Consider the following 27,550-nt stretch of genomic DNA (forward strand, 5'->3'; position numbering starts at 1 on the left):
GGATTCTTTAAGCAAAAATTTTATAAGAGCAATAGCTTTATAAAACACCAACATATAAAAATTTTGAGAGTTTTGAGAGAAACATCTTATGTTTTTAGTGACCTGCAAAAACTAGGCAGCATGCATATATAGAATTTCCATGTACCAAATGTCCTAAAACCCATTTTCAACAGTAAAATGCAAAGGACTTATATGACAAGGTAGAATACTAAAGTCTTAGAGGCCACATAAAATACTGTACTTTATGAAGAGCTTGAAATAAGGTTGAAGGCCAATAAGTCAGAAGAGTCCACAAAAATGCACATGGTCAACCAAATGTGTAGGTTGTTTATATTTATTAAATAACCTTTAGCCATAAACCTATAGATTAAAGGCTGGATTTATATACTGTTGCTTTAACCTTTCAACAATGCCAGGATAGAATTTTCAAAGGTTGAAAAACATGGTTTTCCTCTGGAGGAAAGTCACGCTAAGGGTTTATTGAACACAATGAGCAAACAAGGATGGTGAAGCTCTTTCAAAGAAAGTATAAGGAAAACTGAAATACAGTGACTGATATAACAAGGTTGTAAAATGACACACAAAAGTGAAAATTGTCTCCTGAGGCAAAAAGAGGAAAGAGATGGAGGGGAAAAGGAGGGAGGGAGAAAAGCAATCCAGTTTTAAATGTTTTTAAAACTTCCCTTTCATTTATTATCTATTCATCTGTGGTGCTGGGTATACGTGTACATAGCACATGTGTGGATATCAGATGACAAGTTCCAAGAGACAGTTGTCAACTTACACCATATGGGTTCCAGAGATGAGTTGTAGGTTCTCAGGCTTGGTGGCAAAGTGTCATATCATTGGTCTCCAATCTTGAGAGTTAGAACAAAATTCATTAGCATGGCTATTAATGTGAGTGTTAGTCCTGTGGCCACAGCATCCCAAGAGATCTGCAGAACAGGCTTCTGACCATAAGTAGTAATTCCCCACCAAGATGGATACTCAGATCACTCATGGAGAGGATTAGGCAAGGCTCACTGTGAGGCCAACTAAATCCTTCAGATGATTCTAGGCAAAGCAAGAAGTTTGTCATGCTGTTTTGTCCAATTACAGATAAGAAGTCACACAGCCTTCTAGTGATGTACTTCACAACTGCATTTACATTTTTATTAATCCTTTTAGAATTTCATGCAATGTATTTTGATCACATCCAGTTACTCTTTCCTCCAAGATTAGTCCTCCTTCCTTACTTGTGTCCACTTTTTTTTGAAACCTATTGGGTCCAATCTGTGCTACCTATATGCTCTTGTGTATGTGGATATGAACTAGAGTGTGGCTAACTTAGCAGTGTCCACACTACAGAAGAAAACTGAATCTCCTTCCCTAATAGCTCCTTAGCTTGGGACATGACTTTGTACCCACCTGCCCTCCCCACGCTGGAATTTGGTCTGGCAGAATTTTGTGTGCAGGCTTTATGTATACTGTCACAATCACTGTTAGTTCATGTGTTCAACTGCTCTGTTGTGACCCAAAGACACTGTTTGCTTGTAGTCATCCACCGACTCTGGCCCTTACCGTCTTTCACACGACTCTTGGGATATAGAGATCCCATTCAAGCTATTCTGAGTATTCTACAGCTTCTTATTCTTTACACCTTGACAAGTTATGGGTCTCTTTGTTAATTGCCATCTACCATAGAAAGACACCTCCCATGAATGTTGAGGGAATCACTAATCTGTAGGTATAGCAATCAACCAGTAGGAGTTGCTAAATGCTGTGTCTACTTAGCAGTATAAGAGTAGTAGGTTATCCTCTAGGGAAGCAGTTCTCAACCTGTGAGTGGTAACCCCTTTGGAGGGTTGAATGACCCTTTCACAGGGGTCACCTAAGACCAGCAGATATTTATATTTTGTAACAGTAGCAAAATTATACTTACGATGTGTCAACAAAAATAATTTTATGAATGGGGTCACCACAACATAAAGAACTGTACTAAAGGGTTGTTTATAGCATTAGAAAGGTTGAGAACCACTACTCTAGGGCCTACTACCTGCCCAGCCTCAGATTCTTGGCCCCGATAACAATGATAGATATGGGTTTCATCTTAAAGAGTTGGATCCTAAACCGTAAGTAGTTGGCTACTCCTATGACATTCTTGGCACTGTTGCACCATTGTAAGAGTGACAATTATTTTTCTCCTCCTGTATCGTGTAGCACCTTCCAGCACAAGATTGCTTTGGCTTCAAATCATTCTTATTTTGTCTTATATTCCTTGGGTAGGTGAGGAGCAGGGAAGGGTATTGGTTTCCTTTAGCCTCCTGCCAACTTGCACACAGGCATTAATTTTAATTTTTGTACTCATGCTTCCCTAATCTTCTGAGTATCTTCTCAAATAACATTGATCTTCTATACTATTTATGTGGCTAGAATCATGTACTCCATTGATGTAACTGACCATCTATCTTGGACAGTTACATTCCAGATCTAAATGACACCCCCTTTTTTCTTAAAAGTGGACTTATAATTCTGATTAAATAATATTTATTCTTAAATACAGCAGGGCTATCTTTTTCATGCCCTTGGTTATACACTGATTTGTACACTTTTGAAACAGATTTATTTTGAACCTGAAAAATAACTGAGTGCTGCATAGTTACTCAGTGTTCCTCTTGATCTTAGATGACAGCACACTTCCATGAATTTGTCTGCTTCTGGAATTTAAACAACAGCAACAACAACAGCAACAACAACAACAACCACCACCCCTACTCAGTCCTCTGATGTCATTCTCACCATCCTCTAAACAACACCCTCACTTCCACTGCTGGAGCTGATGAATTCAGTTCCCCAGGGAAGAATTCTTAAGAACACTTGTTCCGCCCCGGGTGGAGCTCCAGGGGTCTAATGGGTGAGAAAGAGGAGGGTTTGTATGGGTGAGAATTGTTGAGACCAAGGTTGGAAAAAGCACAGGGACGACTATCCAAATGAAAGGAAACACATGAACTGTGAACCAATAGCCCAATAGCGGAGGAACCCCCAACTGGATCAGGCCCTCTGGATAAATAAGACAGTTGATTGGCTTGATCTGTTTGGGAGGCATCTAGGCAGTGGTACCGGGTCCTGTGCTCATTGCATGAGTTGGCTGTTTCAAACCTGGGGCTTATACAGGCTCAGCCTGGGAGGAGGGGACTGGACCTGCCTGGACTGAATCTACCAGGTTGATCTCAGTCCTCGGGGGAGTCTTTGCCCTGGAGGAGGTGGGAATGGGGGGTGGGCTGGGGGGAAGACAGGGGGAGGGGGGGCAGGAGGGGGGGGAAACAAGGGAATCCATGGCTGATATGTAAAATTAAATTTAATAAATAAATTAAAAAAAAAGATACTTGTTCCTTGTTACTTCAGGAGCCTCTCAGACAAGTTTACTTTCTTGAAAACCAGATCCCTGGCCTGTGACGGAATCCTCTGATAAGCACAAAAGGACATCCTCAACCACCCATTGAGACAAGTGAGAAGTTGGGGTCAATTTCCTCCAGTAACCAACAGTGCTCCAGTGGAGTGATGTTCATTAAGGCCCATGTGTAACTTTGCTGTGGGGTCTTACAAAAAAGCAGCTCAGCTTCCTGACCTTTGGATCCACAAACCCTACAGAATCAGTTCAATGGTTCTTTCAATGTGTACAGGAAATGTCTTGGAACAGTGTTTATCTCTCAAGATTTTGTTGTACTTTTCTCTGCTTTTCCCACTGAATAATTGGTAAACTTCTGTCCAGGTATAGAGCTCTCTTTCCTTACATGTAAATCTAAATTTCAGTCTCACTAACTACTTATGCTTTCTCCCTCTTTTCAATATTTCTGTGAAAGGGCTTTGGTTGGCTCCCTGATAGCTTTGAAAAGTTGAAAGGTTACTGTGAGATACAAATTGTCATCCTGCTTGTACATTAACAAATCAGACTGTCATGGTTTCATGGGTCCTGGCAAAAGACCCAAGATTCTTAAGTCAGAGACAAAGGGCTATTTATTACAGTAAAGCAAGCGGTGTGACCTTCATGGTGGCATTTGTTCCCCTCGCCAACCTATTCATAGAGAGACCCATGTAAAAGGGGCCAGGCAATCTTGTTCACATGAGAGAGTTTTAATCAGAGCCAAGAAACCAAGAATTAGACAGACTTGTATCTTTTAGCAGGTGCTGCAGGGAAATGATGTGAAATTTATTACAGAGGAAGCCATTATCTTTACTATGCTGACTACACAAGTCTATCTTCTGCTCTAGAGAGAAGCGCTCTCTTCCAAGGCTGTTTGCTACACAAAGACCTTTGCAAAGATCATCTTCAGCAAAGGTAGTCACGGCCTCTGCCTGTGAGATATCTGAACATGCAGGGAAACAATCTGTAGAGAGTTACTCCAAAACAAGGTAGGAAATGATTTCTATACTGTAGGTATCATAAGACACAAGGGACTTCAAAGAACATATATGAAGCAAATCTACAATGTGTATTATATGTGCGTTAACATGTATTTTATTTGCTCAAGCAAAATCAACTGTGCAGTTACTAAAGTGTCAGGTACATTTCTTGCACATCATCAGGGCGGCAGATAACTCTAATGGAGCTCAGGAGCAGCTAGGTTTGTGGAAGGGCTGATGACAAGGGTAGAAACATCCATTGCAAGAAGCAGAGGAAATTCAGGGAACAGATGCTGTCAAGAGAAAACAAATCAATACCTTACAAAGGTATTATTTTCCTCTGTATTGATTAACACAAAGAAATGACATCTTTCTGGGAAATTTTTAAATCCAAAATTATGAAGCTACATTAATTTTTCTAAAATATTAACCTGTTTTTAAAATATACATTTATTTGTTATTTTATGTATTTTTTATTTTATGTATATGAATGTTTGCCTGAATGTTTGTTTGTGCACCATGTGAATGTCTGGGCCCACAGAGGATAGAAACAGGTATTGGGTTCCCTGGGACTTATTAGAGTTACAGAGGGTTTTGAGCCACCAAGGAATTGAATCTATGTCCTCTGGAAAAGCAACCAGTGCTCTTAACCACCCAATGGAACTGCTAGTTCAGAACTGTATCAATCCTTTAAGAAACCAAGTTCAGGGGCTGGATAACTCTTAACCACAGATTTGTTGAGATGTCCTCCCTCCTCCTCTTCCTCTTTCTTCTCCTGCACTTCTTCTTTCCTGTCTTCATTCCTCCACCTTGTCCTCTTTCAAATGGTTGCACAATTTAAATAATTGAAGTTGCATGCCTTTGTTTTCAGTGGATATTAGAACTGGGTCTATATTTGTTACTTTCTTATCAGAACAGACCTTAATTTAGGGAGTTTTTTAAATCTAACATATAAATACTCTGTAGTGTAGGAAAATATTTCACAAATGCTGAAAACTGAAAGCTTTTCTCAGTTACACACATACAGAGAAAGAGGGGGTAGGAGGAGGAGAGAAAGAGAGACGGGGAAGAGGAAGAGGGAGAGCGATTTTGTAACCCTAGTCCCAGAATTATATACACAAGACAAAATTCAATGTATACACATTGTCTTAATTGCAAAGCGCTGATCTAGTTTCCAATTTGCTTTCTTCTTGGGAATAAGCATGAAAAGTTTTCTCCATTGATTTCAGTAGACCTAACAAAAAGGCCACTAAATCAAATTGTCTGACATCTCTCACCCAGCAGAGAATAAATTAATTTTTATGCTTCAGAAATCATTAAATGGTCAGACCATGAAATAAAATGTTTTTTTCTTATGTTGCCCTATATAAATCAGAAAGTAACTCAGTTAAAACACAGAAATAAAACCCTAGCATTGAAAAGTAAAAGTAGGGTAACATGAATCAGTAAAACACACAAGGGAAAGAAATGTAAATATGTATATATATGAAAAAGGAAATTTACAATTGTGACATTATATACAAAACCTGTTAATGCTGTACAGGTCAAGAATTAATGAGTGGATGAACAAATAAATAAGCTACACTATTTGGCTTTATAAAATTTTACATGGATAAGAGTGGTTGCCTATTGAAAGCATAATTTCATTTATGTTGTTATCAGAAAGAAATAGCTTGCACTGGTGTATTTCTGCAAGTTAACATGAATCCTTACAAAATTATGAGACAAATCAAGAGTCAGTAGCAAAAGCACTAGCAAGATGGTAAATTAAAAAGTAGGTCTTTTCTTACACACACATACACACACACACACACCAAACACACCCCAAACCACCAAGCAAACAAAATAACCACCACCACAACAAAAAACAATTTAGCCAGTGTGAATGGATGAAACTGGCTACAGGAGAGCCCTGGAGTCCATTTAAAAAAAGCTACAAAAATTTAGTAATAAAAACAATCCCAGGGATAATTGCATGGAAGGAGGAGGAACAGCAATTTCATTTTACCCCATGTCATCCCATCCACAGAGCAGCAGGACTCAGTGTGGAAAGCAATGTGCTCAGCTGTGACTTCCCAGGCAGGAGAAAAGAGTAGCAGAGGGATCCCAGGAACCTTTGTTGCTGAGGATCCTTATGGTGTTGCTGATTCAGAACCTAGCTTTAAAGCTCACACCACTATGTCCCCTAGATCCAAAGATGCTGAAAGCCTCCTCACAACTGTGCCATTATGCAGCCCCACTTCTGCAGATATGTCCACGTGCCCCCTCCAACCCCTAGTGTAGGTATTTAGCTCCCAACAATGGGTGGTCTATGAGATCTGGAAGCAGTGACATAATTTCCAAATGTGAAGACTCCTCAGCAAGGGACATAAGAGCATAAAGCAATATTAGGAAATATAAAAAACTGCCGAAGAAACACAACAAATTTATCAGAACTCACACACATACAAAATGGAGATCTATGGATTACCCGATGAAGAAGTTAATGCAATTGTTTAAAACATTTCAATAAACTACTAGGGAAGACAACTCTAAAACCAGTTATTATTATGAGACTTTATCAGCCCCTAATTGTCTCTGGGGATAATATTTTAAGTGACATGTGTTTTCAGTACCTTGTGTTAAATGATCCCTGTCTTTCTTGGTCTGCAAAGTTTCTGGATACTGACAGAAAGTCTCCATTTTCAGGATAAATGGTTTAAGATTTCCAACCGCAGAACACACACACACATATATATGTATATGTATATGTGTATGTGTATGTGTATATGTATGTGTATGTATATATGTATGTATGTGTATGTATATATATACACACACAAATATATATGTATATATATATATATATATATATATGATTTATTACAGTGACTTACATGGTATGGTCCTGCAGCAGGATATATGAACTTTCCAGTGTGAATGATGGCAAGCAGGCAAAAGTTTTCTTCTTCCACATCATTTACAAGGATTCCATAAGAAGGTGTGGCCCAGATTTAGGGTGGGTCTTCCTACCTCAAATGATCAAATCAGGAAGAATCTCTCACAGGTGTGCCTAGCTGCTTGGGTTTTAGTTAATCCAGATGTGGTCAAGTTGACAATGAAGAATAGCCATTACAAGTCCCACCTCCATTAAGTTGACAGAAAATTGTATTACTTATGTCATGCTTTATTTACAAATGAAACAATAACCAGGTCATAATTGTACATAATATGCCTATCCTAAATACAACTATAAACACATTATATGTTTGACCAAGTCATAGTTGGTAGATCTTCAAAGAGATTCTGAGGTCAATGCAATAGTAATATGAAGCTTTAAAACCATGCTTTCAATAATAAATAGGACACAGAGAAAGAAATCCATAAACAACTGACTTGAACAGTAGCATAAACCAATCATTTCCAGTAGGTGTAACAGAACCTTCTAACTCACAACCAAATGTATATTCTCACACAAAGAGGCAGTGTCTTTTAGTAGTTCAAGGAAAGGAGTGTAAGTAAATTTTTGCTCAGATTCTGAAAAAATACACACACACATACACACACACACACACACAAGCAAACACATAGAGACACATACATACACATGCACACAGAAATGTGCATACACACAGACACACATAAATACAAGCACATGCATGCCAGCATAGAGGCGCGCGCGCGCGCGCGCGCACGCGCGCGCACACACACACACACACACACCCACACACACACACACACACACACACACAATTGTTGCTTCAGATAGAATTGCCTGGATCTTTGTGCAGAAACCCTGGTGCTGGGACATGCTGCACCTCACCACATAAAGCAGAATTGTTAGAGATGGATTCCAAGTATTAGTATCTTCCAAACTTCTGCACATGAGTCAAGCCTTTAGAAATGCAGACACAGAGGATTTTTCAGCTGTTAGATATTAGTTTGTTTGCTCCTAACACTTCCCCCAACATTTTCTAACACTTTACAAAATTGTTACGATGACATTTTTGTAAGTGAAGCACAAAAATGCATTCACAAGATTTTTGTCTTACAGTTTTCTTAGAAATGAACAAGCCTTTCTACCAGCTTGGTAAAACCAGAGCTGAAATATCCCTTGGTGGAATACAGGGGCATGCCCCACACAATCGGGAAGCGTACCCTTAGCCTAGCTGAACAGCAAGCCACATGCCCAAATTTGTTCACAGCAGTCACTTTACTGTGTGTGGGGGTGTGGAGCTGAGAATGATGGGAGCCAATGTTATTTCAAAGCTAAGAGTTGCTTTTCTAACACAGGAATGATACGTGCTCGCTTAGGGAGAGGTCAGCATCCCCTTCTGCAATAAAGATGCTGATGATAGTGAAGGCAATTCTTTAAACAATAAAAATCACAGTGGTTGGGAATGTAGTTCAGTGGTAGAGTACTTGCCTCATAAATGGGTTCAATCCCTAGCACCAAAAACAAATAAGATAAATAAACATAAAGGGTTATTTTTACTCTGTTGTGCGAAGGGTTGATAGAACTTACTTCCATGAACCTCCCTTTTGTAGAATAACTGAAAGTAATTGTCTGGTTCTTTGGTAGCAAGATAGAGGGAGGGAGGGATGGTAGACTCATTCAAGGTGCCAGTACAATGACTTGGTGAGACAGCTGGGTGAGATACCATGTTTAGTCTGGTTTCAGTGCTTTTGTGTGAGTGTGTGCTGATATGTGAATGTTTTCCAGAGTGTAAAATTCTGAGGTTTCCTCTTAAAGCTCATAGAACTTCTTGTGAAATGACAACCTGCTGATTTTTGCTGCGCTCTGGGGAGTCAGATGTTACCTAGGCCCCCTCTTGGAATGAAGTATCACTGCAGACAGCAACAAGTTCCCAAAAGAAAAGACTTAAGGAAGCAAAAGGAGATAGACAACATCATCTCTCACAAGGATCGAGGAATTGGGTGGGAGGGATAAGAGAAATAATTCTGGAATCGAAAAACATTCCTTAATGATTCTGGAGAAAGCAGGGAGGAGAGAGAATGTTGCAAGGCCGGGCATCTCATGTCTGAAAATGCATGCTAACTGGGCTCAAGTGACAAGTGACTCCTGACAGTTGAGGCAGAAAAAAACAAAAGGAATAAGATGGAAAAAACAGACTTTTCTGTTGTAGAATATCATTTTAAGGTTTATTACTTTTGTGTATGTTGCATTTGTTTAACTCTGTGAAGCTGTGTTACTGTGCCTGTCTAAAACACCTGATGGTTTAATAACGAGCTAAATGGCCAATAGCAAAACAAAAAAAGTGTTAATAGTTAGGAAAAGAGCTAAACAAGGGAGATTTAAGGTTCTTGTTTGAAAAAAAGAAGATATATAGAAATGATAGAATAGAGGGCAGATTATTGAATCTACTCTGAAAAGAAAAGAGAGGACATAGATATGATATAGATAAAAAGGTAGATTATTGAATCTACTTTTAAAAGACAATTACTAGTTTTAAATATTCTACATTGGATTGGATTTTTATATATTATATACAAATTATATATATTGAGATTGATATTTAAAAAATGCTGTATGTACTTTTTCTAATCTTGTTCAAGATATTGTATTTGTACAGTTCATTTAACAATGTAATGCAATTTGCTAAACCTTGAATGTTATTATTACCAACTATTAGGATATGAAGAAATGAAAGTTAGTATTTAGATATTACAATCGAACTTGTATTCATATTAGGCATGTCATGGTCTGGCATCTGAAACATTTTTACTTTTTATCTTACACTTGGTTTATTAAAGACTAAAAAATAATGTATGAGGCCTAGGGTTTCTGAAATGCAAGCACAGACTTTATCAAGGCATTTTCTTTGTCAATGCAGGCAATTCAGTAATTCCTTCCTGCTTCTGGTTCTCACTCAACTTCCATTCTTAGGGCTGTGAAATAAGACTGTTGTGGTAACTGTGAGCAGAAAGGAACCATACAGTCTCTCTTGGGAACCTACAGCGAGGTAGTAAGCTAAGGTTAGTTGGCGGCTATTGCTCTGATCTCTACGGCTTGCACCTCTGTATTTGGCTCTGTGTTTCTTACTTAATAAGGCTGTTTAGAAATTCATCTACAAAAAAGGATTGGCAGGGCTGGCAGGCAGAGAGAATATATAGAAGGAGAAATCTGGGAAGAGGAAGAAGAAAAGAGATGGAGGAGTGAAAAAAGGAAGTAGCCAGAGAAGGAGGACTCCAGGGGCCAGCCACCCAGCCACCCAGCCATCCAGCCACCCAGCCATCCAGCCACCCAGCCACCCAGCCACCCAGCCACCCGGCCACCCGGCCACCCAGCCACCCGGCCACCCGGCCACCCAGCCACGCGGCCACCCAGCCACGCAGCCATCCAGCCACCCAGCCACCCAGCTACACAGCAAACCATGGAGTAAGAGTAAGATTTGCATATGTAAGAGAATGGGAAAAGCCTAGAGGCAAAAGAGAGATGGGATAACTTAAGTTAAGGAAAGCTGGCAAGAAACAAGCCAAGCTAAAGCTGGGTATAATTGATAATTAAGAATAAGCCTCCTTGTGTGATTTATTTAGGAGCTGGGTGGCAGCCCCCCCCCCCCCCAAAAAAGAGCAAAAAACAAACTACAACACTTTTCTAAAACACAATTTATTCTGTCAGTCAGTGAGCATACATCAAGTATAATAATTGTATATGTGGATAGATATTACATATAAATAATACATATTCATTAATTGCAAACAAAATAGGTCAACTATCAATAATTATTTTTAATGATGCATAATAGTAAATATCATAAATACTAGGGCTATAGTGATGCCTTAGCTTTAAGAGCACTGGCTACTCTTCCAGAAGACTGAGGTTTGATTCCTTGCACCCACATGGCAGCTTACAACCATCTGTAATTCTAGTTTCAGGGGATCCAATGCCCTCTTCTGGCCTTCATGGGCACCAGGCATGCAAGTAGTACACAGACATACATGCAAGCAGAACACCTACATACAAAAAATAAAATTTAATTTTAAATTTAAAAATTTTAAAAACACTAATAAATATGTAACAAGGCACTTTGCCAAGTACTGTACATATAAAATATTTATTATCTGCAAAATGTTTATTGTAGTGTGTGTGTGTGTGTGAGAGAGAGAGAGAGAGAGAGAGAGAGAGAGAGAGAGAGAGAGAGAGAGAGAGAGAATGTGCACATGCATTCACACTGAGTACTGAGGCAGATGTATGGAAGTAGGAGAATTGGTTTTCTTCTTCCATCATACAATTCCCAGGGTTTGAACTCAGATCCTCAGATTATTAGGCTTGGCAACAAGTGCAGCTACCCACTGAGCCTTCTTGTTAATCCAAGACATTAAAAACACCAAAAGACAACCACAAATCAAATACAAAATAGGTCATCCTATACTAAATTTGAATTTTGTGAAGGTTTGTTTGGAATCATTATTCTTGTATTCTTTTTTATTCTTTTGGACACCATTATATAAAATAACTTGTAGGGCTTGATCCATAAAAAATCATTTTGTGCAGTTGACAGCACCCTGGGAAAAGGTTGAGCAGACCACGGGGCCTGTGCAGCTGAGGATCATCAAAGCTTAGACCAGGGAGGAAATGCAGGATGTAGACGCCATCTGGCCAGACGTAATCAGCAAATCCTCACAAGGAAATCTAGCTTTTGTTACAATGCAGAACAGAATGTTTACACCCTCTTTATAAAACAAATGATTCGGGGTTTGAGGGTGGGGACAGATCCCACAATGCTGTCTTCAAACGTCAAGGACAGGAGACTTTTCCTTTTCAATTATCTCTAGTTAAAACTAAAACGGCTGTAGAATACTTGACTCAGAGCTTTTCAGGCAGACTGCACAGGAGTACACATCTATGCAAGGACCTTAGGACAAAGGAGGCAATAACCTAAACATTCAGGCTACAATTGGCACCTCAGATGGGTGAGAACTCCATCATACTCACTGTTTATCTTTCCTTCACCTTTGATCTTCACACCTGTTTTTATTCTTGGATTTCTCCCAGGCTAGCCCAATTTGGTACCTGACTTTCTTTTTAGCATTTTCTATGAAATGTGGATTAGTGCTTAAGAAATGACAAAATTCCAACTTTTCATGTCATGGATTTTAGCTGAGTTTTTAAAAATACACCTGGAGAAATGATGAGTTTGGAACTACAGCTTGAAGCCTTAATGATTCTGGTGTTTGTTTATTCAACAAATATTCAATGACTGTCTCCATGTAACACATATGTTAATAGATACCACAGATAAACAGTAAACTGAAAAACAGCTAATAAATAAAAATATGGTCATTATGGCACTAATATCCAGCAAATATGTGTGGTGGTATTGTGTTCCCCAAAATATTGTGCACCCTAATAAACTTATCTGGGTCATAGAACAGAACAGCCACTAGATACAGAGGCTAAAAAAATGGTGGCACTCACTTTAATCCTAGCATTCCAGAGGCAGAGGTCCGCTTGGATCTCTGTGAGTTCAAGGCCACATTGGAAATAGCGAAGCATGGTGACACATGCCTTTAATCCCAAGAAGTGAGCCTTTAATCCCAGGGAGTGATGGCAGAAAGCAGAAAGATATATAAGACATGAAGACCAGAAACTAGCAGCATTTGGCTGGTTAAGCTTTTAGGCTTTTGAGCAGTGGTTCAGCTGAGATTCATTTGGATAAGGACTCAGAGGCTTCCAGTCTGAGGAAACAGGATCAGCTGAGGAACTGGTGAGGTGAGGTAGCTGTGGCTTGTTCTGCTTCTCTGATCTTCCAGCATTCACCCCAATACCTGACTCAGGTTTGATTTTATTAACAAGAACTTTTAAGATTCCTGCTACAAATATGTGTATTCTACGTATATTTACATGCTGATACTTTGTTTATTTTATGTGTATCTGTGTGTGTGCTTGAGTGTGTATAAGGGCGCCACTTGTGTTTGAAGAAACTCAGGTTGTCAAGTCCAGTAGCATTCATGTCAGCCTATGGCTCCCATTGCTATCAGTTTCCTCAGTGAGCTCTAGAGTAACTAAGTCTAATTTCCAAATTTTCAAAGAGCTCAGCTGCTCAACAATGTGTTTTCATATGTGATTTTAATATATAAGAAAATATTTTTTCCAAGTGTCTGTAAGCAGTGAAACAAGGGCATGTTGTTTCAATTGTGTAGATGGCCAATATTTAACCCGCATAGTAAAATTCCTTTTGGTTGGGTCTGCCATTCTTTCCCCCATTTTTAAATATGTACGTGCATGAGCGTGTGTGTGTGTGTGTGTGTGTGTGTGTGTGTGTGTGTGTGTGATATGCATATGTATGAATACGTGTGTGGATATGGTGTGTGGGAGGGCATGTGCATGTGTATTAAGATTCATCCTTGATTGTTCTTTTACAATATTCATTGAGATAGGGTCTCTTCATCAAACCCAGAGCTTGACAGCTTATTCTGGGGACCCATCTTTGTTTTCTGAGTCTGGAATTACAAGGGTCCACCACATCTGCCCAGCACATATGTGGGTTCATTACTCTTTCCTGGCAAGCGATTTGACCACTGAGCAATCTCTCCTGACCCCCAAAGGAACTCTTAATATTTAGTTTGTCTTTTCTGTGCTTCCAATAGCTTCCGAGACAATAGCTGGAAATATCTTAACATTAACACACAAACAACAGAGATACCAGTGATAGGAGCTGGAATAAAGCTCCAGAGAGTAAGGGCGGGAAAAGCAGGACAACGTCCCAACAGAGAAGACTGGAAAATGTTGTGTAAACTGTCAGCCCTCTGGGGCTCAGGAACTGGGTGAGAGTCCAGTCCAAGAACATGAAGTCATCAGCCTGAACGACTTGGATCAACTGAATGTTAAAAGACATAAATTTAGTTGTTAGTTTATTAATCTCCTCCCCAACTAAGACAAGTAGAAAAATATCTTTTTTTATCTACTTGAACAATGCATAATAATTTTTACTATGTGCAAGACTATGAACTTTTAGTTTTTCTTTGAAATCATTCATATATATATATATATATATATATATATATATATTTGATCTTACAACCAATGGTATAACTGAAGGCATCCCTTTTCAAATCCTTTATCTAATGCTAAATACACCCTCTAATGTCTTTTAAATTTTAAGCCCAAATGATCAATCTTCCTATCCTCCCTACCAAAATTAAATTTTTTATAAGTGCCAACCAACTGCATGAAGTTAAAATGTATCCCATTTTTCCAGGCAATGATCTTCAGCATTGGATCTGTGTTTCTTATTTAATAAGACTGTTTAGAAATTTGTCTACATTACAGTCTCTTTAAAAAATATTTATAATTATGTATATGTATATATATTTATGTTTGTGTGTACATCTGTGCACATGAGTGTTACCTAGTAGGCCAGAAAATGGCATTAGAATCCTTGATGCTGGAGTTATAGAGAGTGGTGAGCTACCAGGTGTGGGTGCTGAGAATTGTACCCAGGTCCTCAGCATCCACTCTTGAACAGCAAGTACTCTTGACCAATGAGCCATCTCCACAGGCTCTACAGTCAGTTTCTGTTGCTCGAATTTCTAAATGGTCTTTAATAAAAACCTGGAGCCAGATATTGGTGTAAATGCTGAAAGATCAGAGAGACAAAGGAACAAGTCACCTCTTTCCTCTAGGACTCCTCAGGCTGAAAAGCCTCGGCCTCTAGGCCTCTAGCTGAATGAGCTTCCTCAACTGAAAAAGTCGCTAACTGAAAGGGATGCTTCTGATGAACAGCCTTTAGTTCCTATCTCCTCATGCTTTGTATACCTTTGTCCACCCAGTTATCACTTCCTAGGATTAAAGGCATGTGTGCTTCCCAGTACTGGGATTAAAGGTGTGTGCCACCACTGCCTGGCTCTGTTTTCTCTCCTAGACTGAGTCAATCTCATGTATTCCAGATCCAGATGGATCTCTGCCTCCTGAGTGCTAGGATTAAAGGTGTGTGCCACCACTGCCTGGCCTCTATGTTTAATCTAGTGGCTCATTGTGTTCTCTGTCTTCAGGCAAATTTTATTAGGGTACACAATATGTCACCACAAGTTTCTGATAACATCCTTGACTCCACAGTGCATAATCGATATTGCTCTTTAGTATACAGATCTGATAGCAGTCTGAGCCTCACAGTTTTGGCTATTATTTAATTAACTATTTGGAGAAAAGTGGACATTTTTTATGTTACAAATCCTTTCATAAGCAATCTTCCACCTATTTTTCCAACTTCATCTCTCTCTGTACCCAGGTATATACTTTACACTGAGTATATTAAACTCTATAGTTTCTAAATACAATTTGTTTTAAGTATTTTCCACTTTGCTGGCTCCTCCATACACCAGAGGCAGGGCTCTTCTTCTGAAATATTTAGAATTTCTGTGACCCAATACATCCTTTCCTTGACTGCATTGCTATACTCTGGTGGCTGTTCTTGGTTGTTAACTTGACTATATCTGGAAACACTAGTACACAGTGGCTGGGTACACATTTGAGGGATTGTTCCTTTTTTAAAATATTTTTATTTTATAATTAATTTAATTTTACATATCAGCCACGGATTCCCCTGCCCTCCCTCCTCCCACCCCCCAGCCTTCCTCCCCTAATCCATCCCCCATTCCCACCTCCTCCAAGGCAAGGTCTCCCCTGGAGAGTCAGCCCAGCCTGGTAGATTCAGTTGAGGCAGGTCCAGTCCCCTCCTCCCTGCACCAAGGCTGAGCAAAGTGTCTCAGCATAGGCTCTAGGTTCCAAAAAGCAGGCTCATGTACCAAGGACAGGTCCTGGTCCCATTCCCTAGGGGTCTTCCAAACAGTTCAAGCTAATCAACTGTCTCACTTATCCAGAGGGCCTGGTCCAGTTCCATGGGGGCTCATCAGCTGAGTTATTTTTCTTGTTTGAATCATTTGAAGTGAAAAAACCAAGTCTAAATTCAGACCTTTTGAGGTAGGAAGATTCACCCTTAGTCTGGGCCAAACCTGCTGGTGGCAGCTTATATAAAGGACATGGAAGAAGGAAGCCTTTTCTCTTTCCCTGCTTTCCCCTGCTCTCCCTGGCAAGGTAATTTTTCCAGGATTCCAGCATGTGCTGAAAATCAGCTGAGATGCCCAGCCTCATGGACAAAACTAGTATGGAATTCTTGGACTTTCCATCAGGAGACAGACATTGTTAGAACAGTTAGACCATAACTTGTAAGCCATTTTGATAAATCCCATATACGTATTAATACACACACACACACACACACACACACTATACCAGTTCTGTTCCTCTAGAGACTCCTAGCCAACACACAAATCATCTTATTCTGTTGCACTTGGATCACTTTCGCTGATCATCACCTCAGCTGTGGACTTCTTGAGAATGGGGACAAGGCCACTGAATTTTATCCCAATCAGTTAGCATAGTACCTGCACAAAAAGATTGAACAAATAAGAGACACTCAATGAAAATGGGAAGAACAGTTGATTGATTGATTTTCTAAAGCTTTCTTTTAAATGTTAAAAAAAATCAGCTGCAATAGACCTATCTGGTGTTATTTATTTCATGGATACTATGATGTTTCCTTCTTTCTTAGGAAGGATTTTAAACAACCATAGCTCAAGACTTAGCCATAGATAATAGTGGGGTTTCATTGTGCCTATTTTATGAATAGTAGTGACTAATGATTAATAGAGGTAGAGAATTGTTTTGAGCTCAAAAAAATGTGCTGTATGAAAAACATTTGTAACTCAGGAAGCATGATACAAAAATGAACTGTAATACCTAGGTCCATTCTTTTAATTGGTCCAGCATTTGTTGCTTTACCCATGGCCTCTTGGAGTTGCAAAGATTTTCTCTTCTTTTTCTATCCACATTTGCTTTTCTCCATCCTGCTCCACTCACTTTCCTTGTTTGTACATCTGTTGCTTTAAAAATTAGAATTAGGTAAGACCCATTTCTTTGGAGAATAACAGTGAATTAATCTTTTCTTACAGCCCTTACAAAAACATCAACCTAACAACAGGGGCCTTCATTGCTGAGTGTTTCATTCATGATCTATTCCCTTCAGACCTTGGGTTTTGGTTTGATTGGCAGTTGTGACACAGCCTCCATCTTTACCTAATATTGCCCTGTATTTCAAAAGTGATTTCACTGAACAAGTGAAACGACCTCTAATCTAAGAAAATTAGATTTTAATTTTAATTTATGCTTCACAAAAGCACAGTTGCTGAGTGACACCAACTGTGAAAGGAGACATACATGACCAAAAGTAAATAATCTCAGAACAAGGACACAGGCAGTTGACAAAACCTTGTGTAAATATTCCTTTTGGACCAGTCCAAGCTCAGAGCTTTCATTCTTTGAGGTTTGAAATCAGCCAGATTTTTTTAAAAACATATTTTTTAACTTGGGAAATGTATTTTTATTACAAAGTTGAAATATTTTCTTGAAGTGAGACTTGTCACATCTATTCTTTAAGCTCTTTAAAACTAACACACTTACTTCTATGATGGAATATTCCATTTCCTCGTTTCTTGTCGTCTTACTTATTTAAGTAAAAAAATTCTTTTCTCTGAGTCTTCTGAAACCCTGTGTAATGCTTTTTTTAACCCCTTGGGATAATCTGCCTTTTACAATATTTGCCTATGTCCTGCTGTGCATCCTTCACTCAACTGCTAAGGACTTTAAAAGGTCACTCTTGGTTTCTTTTTCAATATTATTGGACACAGATTCCCCCGATGAAGGAAATCTTACACTCAGTGGGAATGTGGACTAGGATGGGAAGAATTAGCAGCTTAGTTTATGATAGAATCCTCTAGTCATTTGTTTGTTGAGCTTGCGGACCGTTTCTACCTGCCACAGTCACGTTGGGTTATAGCCTATTTCATTCACTGACACATTCCAAATGTTTCCCAGGATACAGCTCACTCGATACACTTTTCCTAAGACATGATTAAGTGACTGAATGGATTCACAACAGTGCCACTTTAAAATTGGAAAGAGGGTCTAGAAGGATGGGTCTGTAGTTGGGGGCACTCAGTGAAATTCTAGAGGACAGAGTTTGATCCCCAGCCTCCACATTAGAAAGTTCACAGCCACTTGTAACTCCAGTTCTGGGGTATCTGACATGCTCTTCTAGCCTCTGTGGGCATGGCATGCACACACACACACACCACACACACACGCCTTCTGTTATTTGTAGTATGTCACCCATGTCACAGTGAGGCCGTGGCAACTGGAGTGCAGCTTTTAATCCTCCCAGTACTTTATAAACCACGAATTGAATTCCTTCTAGTCTCTTTTTCTTAACTCAGCTTACTGGATCCTTTGACAAAACAAAGCCGGTTCCCACAAGTAATGGTATCAGTAAAGGAAAATCTGAGACCCAAGTTAATTTTCACAAAGTTTATTTGAACAAGAAAAAAGGTTCTAGAGCTGGGCAGTCATCCAAGAAGGTTCAAAATGTCCCTTTCTGTCAGGAGTTCAGGTTGTATTTATAGGCAGAGAAGGAACCTGATTGGCTGTAGCTGGCATTTGCCTTACATGGACATGTCATGCAGTGTGTGGCTAGCTGAAGATCAAACACTGCCATGGGTTGAGACTTAGTTGTTCTGTTGTTACATGCTGATGATGGGATGCTGTGATTGGCAGGGATTCAGCTGCTCTCTTACAAGGGTCTCCATTGTCAGGTTAAGTTGTAATTTGTTCACATGTAAATTTAAAGTAAAATTCACTCTGTGCAAAGGTCGTGTTAGCCAAAACATATCATCCAAATATGGCAGCAGGTTTAGGCCAAACTCACTTTATTTTCACAGTTCTAAATATACTGGAATTTTGAGAAATAGCTAAATGTGTGCAAACTATCAAACCTATGCTTGTTTTGGTTACTTGAAAAAAATTACCATAAGATATGGTAGTTGAATGGACTTCGGCTAAAATAATTTCCATTTCTTTAGAATTATCTAATTTCCAAGAGTACTTTTTATAACTTCTCAAAATTCAACATAAAGATTACTTTAGCAAGATGTCAATATGTAGACTATGAGGGCTAGAGAGATAGCTCATGGAAGTTAAGAGCACTTGATGCTCTTGCAGAGGACCTGGGCTCAGTTCCCAACACCCAAATCATGACTCACAAGCATCAATAGCTCCAGTTTCAGGGGATCTGATACCTCTTCTGGCTCTGCAGGTACTGGCACACATGTAGCACCCATACATAAATGCAAGCAAAATATACATACACATATAAAAATAACTTACAGCTGGATAAACCTGGCTTACCCACTTCTTGCTGGCAGACACCTAGACTGAATCTACAGCTTGGCTAATGTGAATCGTCTATAGTGAACATGGGTGTGTTGGTCTCTGCGGAATGTGCTTCTTTTAAACACCCCCCCCCCATCCTCAGTGGTTCTATTGGCTGATTCTTGAGCCCAGGAAAGACCCATGAAACATAGCAGCTTTCATATGATTTGGTATTCCTGTGATCTGGGAAGAGGCATCCTGCTTCCAATCTCTTCTTAGGCTTCCCTCACCCTTCAGCTTTCTATTGATGCAACTCATACTCCTTGCTTCTTTTCAGTGCGTCGGTGGCAGGTACCAACTGCCACTGATTTGCTGATCCTTTTGACTTGTTTTCTTTCAGAACACAGGGCATAGGTCCTAGACAGCAGGGACAGGGATCACATCTCAGTGGACTTTATGTTCCTTGCATTTAAGACAGATATTTATGGTACATATTATGAAAAATGTACATGTGTCAGATGAATAAATGGGTGAAATATTGTGTTCAGTTGTTCTTTTGACTGGAACTGTGATATAGATATGATAGGATGAAAGGGTAGATTATTTAATCTACTTTTAAAGAGCAATGACTTGTTTGAAATGTTTTACATTATTATGGATTTTGGATTATTGATACAAATTTAAAGTTAATTTTGTTATACTGTATATATATTTCTACTCTTGTTTAAGGTATTAAGTTTATGCAGCTCATTTAAAATTGTAATGTATAATTAAGAAATAGAGATTAATAATTAGTCATCTATGATAATCAAACTTATAGTCATGTTAGTTAAATTTTCTAGGTATATATAGATATATTACAATTAGGTAGGTAATCTTCAAACACTTCAAAGACCTACAGAATATGGCATTTAAAAACTTAAGAACTTAAGTTTTAAGAACTTAAGACTTTTCTGGACAATGAGGCACATCTGCTCCTGGCAGCACTGATTTGCCTCAAAGAGGAAGATGGGCATTGAAGACACTGTATAGAATTTATCTTCTTCTTGGCAAAACTGGCCATTTAGGCAAGAAATTGTTCTTGCCTGGACTGCTTGATAATATGTTGTATCAACTGGACGTGCAGGACCCATAGGAAAATGACAACTGAATTTTGTCAAAACAAGGCAAAATGGTCCTTCAGTTTCCTGCTTCACAGAGGTGACTGCCAGAAATTCTACAGGACACAGGGAAAAGTGACTGAGAGATTCTAAACCTAAAGGCTGAAGATGGATGCCCCAACACTACAGAGGAACTTTGGGTGACTGTCTGGGCAGCCAGCTGTCTCTATCATTTCTAAAATTATGGAAGTTGCTTGTAATGTACTTCCTGTTCAGATAATATATCTTTCTGGGGGTTGAAGACTAGATAGTTATAATTATAGCTTTCTTTAGTCATGATAAAAGATAAATTAGATATAAAACTTTAGACTCACAAAATAGGGTAGATGGTAGAATATTTTCTAATTTTGCCAAATATAAATAGACTAGATATTATAACTGTAATTCTTGCTTGATAACTACTTTGTTATATGTAATTTTACTATGTTAAAATTAAAATCTTCCTTTTTGATTACACAGGAAAGTGCTGTAGGATGTCTTTCTCTATGCTGTGAATATGTGTTGCTCTGATTGGTTGACAAAGAAAGCTGCATTGGCCTATGGCAGGGCAGGATGGAGCCAGGCAGGAAAATCCAAGGGAGATAGTGAGAGGAGAAAGGAGAGTAGGAGGAAGTGGCAGCATGCCGCCCAAGGAGCAACATGTAATGGGATGCAGGTAAAACCACGGAACATGTGGCAATACATAGATTAATAGTTATGGGTTAAGTTATAAGAGCTAGCTAGTAAGAAGCCTGAGTCATAGGCCAATGCACCTTTATTTATCAACCAATAAGAACAACACATATTCACAGCATACAAAAACACATCCAAAATGGAGAGATAGTAATACAAATGAAATCAATTTCATGATTTTTAAAAAAAAAATCGGAGGAACCTGAGAATATAAAGCACTACCTGTATGCTGCTGAGAAACAGCTATGCAAAAAGTAGACAACCGAGCCTAGATTTCCATACTGGGGTTTTGCTTGGTGGCTATCCTTTTCTTTTTGGTTGGTAAGAACATGTGTTCAGGGGGATAGAGTAATGACTCAGCTGTTAAGAGCATTTATTGCTCTTGTAGAGGACCAGAGTTCAGCTCCCAACTTCTAGGTCAGGTGGTTCATAATTGCTGGAACTCCAGCTCCAGTGGACCCCTGTGCTGCTTTCCTCCATGGCCATCTGCACTTACAGGAGCACAAGTCTGTATTCAGGTACACACAAATACACGCAAGTAAGTTGTTATTTTTTTGAAGAAAGTTTGTTCAGAAAGTAGGAAGGTAGTATGGTAAAACGGAACTGAAAGACATTTGAAGCCTAAAAGCCTAGACTCAATGTTATGGAACTCTGTATTTTATGACCATGAAGATGTTTCTACAAAGATTTCCAAACCAGAGAATGAAGGGTCCTTTGGACTAGCATCATGAAAAACTATACTAAGTTTATACATAAATACAAACCTTTTTAACCATATGATTGTAACTGAAGTTTTCCTGGTCCTGCCTGGCCCATGGTCAGGACATATTTCTCTCACTAGCATCCCCCAAGTAAACACACAGAGATGTATATTACTTATAAACTGTATGGCCATGGCAGGCTTCTTGCTAACTGTTCTTATATCTTAAATTAACCCATTTCTATTAATCTATACCTTGCAACGTGGCTCGTGGCTTATTGTGCCTTACATCTTGCTACTCATCGGGGAGACTGGCAGTGTCTCCTGACCCAGCCTTCTTCCTCCCAGCATTCTCCTCTCTTGTCCTGTCTACACTATACTTCTTGCCTGGCTACTGGCCAATCAGCGTTTTATTTATTGACCAATCAGAGCAACACATTTGACATACAGAACATCCCACAGCAGCTGGGGATACTGTGAATGTGTTGCTCTGATTAATTGATAAATAAAACGCTGATTGGCCAGTAGCCAGGCAGGAAGTAGAGGCGGGACTAACAGAGGAGAATTGGGGGAGAAAGCAAACAAGAAAGCGTAGCCACAAGTTCTGGCTAAGCTTAAATCCCACCACGTGTTCCTGCTTGAGCTGTCGAGCCTGGGCTCTGGCTTCCTTAAGCTCTGACCATATGCGTTGGCGTTTCAGCCAAAAGCTGTGTATAGCTACTGCAATTAGCATTAGCTCCGGCAGGGCAGGCCTGAGTTGTTCGTAGCACTGGCTTTAAGCAAGTAGCTCCAGCTGTGGGTAACCGCTTGTAGCTACAGTCAGTCAGGCCTGAGACCTAAGCCAAGCTGGGCCTGAGCTAGGGAGCTGGGCCGCCCAGGTGGGAAACTGGACTTGCCGCCCAGCCAAGCCAAGTGGTTTTTAATGAATTCTTGCCACATGGGCGCCAAATGTAGATGTAACCATCTTGTTAATTAAGAAACACAAAGCCAATTGCAGAGTTAAAAGCCCAAGAGGTCAGAGCAATAGCTAAGAGCTAAAAACCTTACCCTTCACTGCTTCTGCTGTCCTCCTCAGCAAGAGATGTACTTCCTGTGTGTTTGTCCTTTTTATTGACTTTCTATTCTGCCTTCTCATTGGTTGTAAATCCAACCATATGACCTCCTCGTCACTGCCCATCTATACAGACCTCCAGGTCTTCTATGGTTGGTATTGAGATTAAAGGCGTGTGTCTCCATGTTGGTGGTATCCTTGAACACACAGAGATCTGCCTGTCATGTGATCAGGATTAAGGGTGTGTACTACCACTGCCAGACTTCTGCTATGGCTTGCTATTAGCTCTGACCCCCAGGCAACTTTATTTATTAACATAAAAATAAAATCACATTTCAGTACAAATAAAATACCATCATATTGCCAAGGGGAAGTGCTGTGGGATGGTCTGTATGTCAAATTGCTCTGATTGGTCAATAAATAAAACACTGATTGGCCAGTAGCCAGGCAGGAAGTATAGGTGGGACTAACAGAGAGGAGAATTGAGAGAACAGGAAGGCGGAGGGAGACACTGCCAGCTACTGCCATGACAAGCAGCATGTGAAGATGCCGGTAAGCCACAAGCCATGTGGCAAGGTATAGGTTTATAGAAATGGATTAATTTAAGATATAAGAACAGTTAACAAGAATCCTGAGCCATTAAGCCAAACAGTTTAAACAATTTAAGCATCTGTGTGTTTATTTTATAAGTGGGCTGTCGGACTGCCAGGGCTTGGTGGGACCCGGAGAGAAAACTCTAGCTACACCCAGCACATGATCACTTTATATTTTCAGGAATGGTCTCTTTTAAACATTATCTGATTAAGCACAGGGCACTGAGATGGAGGAGCAGACAACAGAGAATCAGAGGAATTCCTGATAAATATAATGCCCTAGAGAAGAAACATCTTAAATCAGAAGGGTGACATAGGACAGCAGAAGATGGAGAATTGAGTTAGACCCACTTGCAAGGCTTAGAATGGTGCACATTTCATATATTGAATATATTGAATATCAGTTTGCAATAGAGTCACCTAATATTTACTCTTTCAATTTACCTTTACTTTGTAAAATTGAAATTACAGATGTATAATCAAGCTAAATATATGCATACACACATGCATAAGTATATGTACTTGTATATTTGTATGTGGTATGTTGTAATGGTTCTTTCTTTGAACCTCCAGCTCCCAAATAATGACATGGAGACTTCTTATTAATTATGAAAGTTTAGGCTTGTTCCCAACTAGCTCTTAAAACTTAAATTAGCCCATTTATATTAATCTACATTATGCTACATGTTTCGTTACCTCTCCTCAGTACAATACATCTGACTTCCTCCATGTCTAGCTGGCAAATTCCTCACCTCTCAGATTCTTTCTGAGTTCCTCTCTCTTCCTGGAAGTCCCATCTATCCTTTCCTGCCTAGCTATTGGACATTCAGCTCTTATTAAACAATAAGAAGTTGCCTTAGGTAGGTGATATAAAACAGACATCTTCATACAGTGTGATCAAATATCCTACAACAGCATGTATATATCACATACATCTGATATTTACACACATAATGAAATTCAAAGTAGACCATCAAAAGGCTATCTGTAGGCTACATAAAACATTGCAAGATGAAACGGACTTTTCCAGGCTATTAATACATGCTCAAACAAGGAGAATAGAAAAGACATTTCAAGTGGGACATTTAGCTAATCTTATCATTATTATTGGTGGTTAAAATATTGATTGCAGAGGATATAATTCAGTGTTTTATACTTACCTAGCATTTACAGGGTTCTTTGTTCAATCCTCAGTCAGTACCACTAAAACTACAACAAAATCATAGTTCCAGGCTTAGTCACACCACTGATACACTGCCTTTGAATAGTAGGGGCCATGAGATCACATGGTAGCTGTTGGTAGAAGTTGTCTCACACCCACTTGTTTTCCTGCCTAGATCTCTGTGAATTTAGGATAATGGAATATAACAAATTATACTGTTCTTGGAATTTGAGAATGTTAGTAGGATTTGAGGTTTAACAAACTGAGTCCTTTCTTTTAGGTAATGTTTACTAATGTACACATAGTATTGTCTGCTTTCCTATCTTTTCTATTCCCCCAACCCCTTTGGAGTTGGAAAGAAACAGAAACAGAAGAATTTGCATGTTACCTGTTCATCTTCCTCCTGGTTGCCTCCTCTCTTTTGTCTGCTCTGCCTTCTTTATTTCTGGTGGTGTTTAACACCATAATTTCCCTTCCCCGTGCCTCAATCCCCCCATCCCATTTACCCCAATCCTGGTTTCAGTTGCCCTGACATGCCATATTAGGAATTTCACTGTCATCCAGTGCGTCTTATCCTTCTTTCTCATCGACCATAGCAGGCACTGTCCTTATGCAGCTTTTATTCTTCACTGTCCTCAGTACTGGGATGCATCTCAGGGCTTCTATCAAGGAATAGCAAAACATCTCAGAGAAGTAAGATATAATGCACTTCTGATGCTGCAATAGAACCAAGTACTCTTGTTGGTATAGGTTTTAAAGTGCAGAAATAAACTTTCTTTATAGATATATTGTATAGTTTCAGATGTGTGTATATTTTAAAGTCAATGTTTAAGATAGTAAAAAAGCACACATACATATATGTGTATATATATAATCATATATAGTATATATGTATGCATAGCTAGATAGATGATAGATAGATAGATAGATAGATAGATAGATAGATAGATAGATAGATAGATAGATAGATATCAAGAGATCTGTCATCATCAGGCATCATGTGTTTTCCCTATCACTTTGTTGCCTTGACATCCTCCATGAGAATGTGTTCATGTCATTGTTGCTACTAAGAATGAAGAGAAGACTTGAGTGACATTTATCCTGAAAACCCCAATCCAAATCTCTGAGCAAAACTTCAACCCACAGAACTGTGAGCTAGACAGAAGTGCTTGTAGATACTGAGATTTTGTCTGTCTGTTGTTACAATATCTGGTTAACATGGTGTCTATGAGTTTGAAGAGTCACATGGATATTTACTAGAATTGGATTAACCAAAACAACTAAACCTAGAAAAATGGAAGCAAAGAGGGAAAGAAATACATGACTGACTCCCCAGTAGCACGTCACATCTTATCGCCTTTTAGTCTACGAGTCACTATATTTATCTTTAATTTATATACAAAGATGTGAGAAGATATCATGATCTTAGTCATAGGGATATGCACTATTGATTATTACAGAATAGATTCTTTTGTTTTTGTTTTATCTTTGTTTTTAATGTTTAATGTTGTATTTTATGTAGATGAGTGTTTTATCTACATGTCTGTATGTAAATCATGTGCATACAGTGCCCCCAGAGACCAGAAGAGTGCACTGGATCTTCTGGAACTGGAGTTAGCGATTGTTGTGAGCTGCTATGTGGGAGCTAGGATCTGAATCCAGATTAAGCAACAAATGCTGTTAACTGCTGAGCCATCTCTCTATCCCTTTATCTGTGTTTCTTGAGTCAAGGACTTATGTAGCCCAAGCTGCCCATGAAGTTATTATGTAGCTGAGGATGAACTTGAACTCCTGATCCTCTTGCTCTGTCTCCTGAGTGTTAGCATCACAGGTGTGGATTACCATGTCGGCTTGAAGCACTGATCCTTAAGTGTATACTTATGAACTTAAGAAAGCCAAGTTGAGTTAGAAGCCAAACTCACAAATTCCTTGTGCATGTGAAGTCACATCTCCTTTTAGAGATAGATTAGATAGGAAGAAAGGCAAGTCTTTTCCAATCATCTTCCTCTCTCATGTCATTCGATGTTTTCACTAATCTTCTCCATCTGCTCTGCTTCTACTATTAAATTTACCAGTTTACAAATAAAGCTTTTCTATCATCCCCATTTGTTGGGCATGAAAATCAACAGGACTGATGCTTCATGGCTATCAGAGTTCAGGTAAAACCTGGGTAACTGTGGCTAGTTACTTCTGTGTTTGAATTGCAGATGACCTGGCAAGGTGTTGTCTGTTTACCAGAAGCCTCCTAAGTAAATTACGCATGAGTTTGGGGAAGCTTTGTTCCACTGGTTCACTGTTAAGGGCTTTGACCCTGTTTTTATTAACAGCTCTTCTATAGCATTTATGGGTCACATCTTGCCTGTCTACATCTAAGAATAGTATCTGGGTGTCACCAAATTTGAGTGCCTTCTCATTTAATTCCCCAAGAATATATAGGGTGTTAGGATGCTAAGCTGGATGTATATTCCCATCATATCAATTACAGGTAAACAAATGTGAAATTAAAATCATCCTTGCAAGCTTTCATCTCCTAACTTCAGAAAGAATGTCTGATGTCAATATTAGCTAGAGCAGCAGATATAGGCTTTTCCTGCTGCATTGATTAAATCAGAACCTTCTAC

The 27,550-nt window shown here is 39.2% G+C and overlaps 1 long non-coding RNA gene across 5 annotated transcripts in view; it reads left to right on the forward strand.

The window, feature by feature from the left end:
* Positions 1–27,550, forward strand: part of LOC121828163 (uncharacterized) — a 116,316-nt gene that overhangs the window by 60,943 nt on the left and 27,823 nt on the right. For 3 of the 5 annotated variants that reach the window (XR_006070671.2, XR_006070667.2, XR_006070668.2), the window contains one exon: positions 2,665–3,237. The exons of 1 other annotated variant lie outside the window; for it this stretch is intronic. This is a non-coding gene — a long non-coding RNA (uncharacterized LOC121828163). Of the gene's footprint in view, positions 1–2,664; positions 3,238–3,420; positions 7,095–27,550 lie in introns of those variants that run through there. One more of the 5 variants, XR_006070669.2, reaches the window with a different exon arrangement.

Source organism: Peromyscus maniculatus, chromosome 3 (assembly GCF_049852395.1).
Source record: "Peromyscus maniculatus bairdii isolate BWxNUB_F1_BW_parent chromosome 3, HU_Pman_BW_mat_3.1, whole genome shotgun sequence".
Classification (NCBI taxonomy): Eukaryota; Metazoa; Chordata; class Mammalia; order Rodentia; family Cricetidae; genus Peromyscus; species Peromyscus maniculatus.